The sequence below is a fragment of the Carlito syrichta genome, unplaced genomic scaffold (genome assembly GCF_000164805.1).
Source record: "Carlito syrichta isolate Samal-C Ts95f unplaced genomic scaffold, Tarsius_syrichta-2.0.1 Scaffold309736, whole genome shotgun sequence".
NCBI lineage: Eukaryota > Metazoa > Chordata > Mammalia > Primates > Tarsiidae > Carlito > Carlito syrichta.
Window position 1 is genome coordinate 310,228 of NW_007253832.1, and position 514 is coordinate 310,741.

The following is a 514-nucleotide window of genomic DNA, read 5'->3' on the forward strand; positions in this document are numbered from 1 at the left end:
GTGGTATCTCAGTGTGCTTTTTGATTTGCATTTCTCTGATGATGAATGAGGCTGAGCAGCTTTTCATGTGTCTGTTGGCTGCCTGCGTATCTCCTTTTGAGCAGTGTCTATTAATGTCTTTAGCCCACTTTTTAAAGGGATTGCTTGTTCTTTTCCTTTCAGCACATTTGAGTTCCTTGTAGATTCTAGATGCTAGGCCTTTGTCAGATATACAGTTGGCAAATATTTTTTCCCATTCTGTGAGCTATCTTTCTCTCTTGATAGTTTCTTTTGCTTTGCAGAAGCTCATTTAATTTCATGAGGTCCCCCTTGTCTATTTTATTTCTTAAGGTATTAGCCTTTAGTGTTCTGAATAGGGAATTGTTCTCAGTTCCAAGTTTCATAAGGGTGTCTCCTGCACTTTCTAAGATTCTTATAGTTTGAGGTTATACATTCAGGTCTTTGATGCATTTAGCATTAATTTTTGTGAATGGTGATAGGTAGGGGTCCTGTTTCAATCTTCTATATGTGGTCA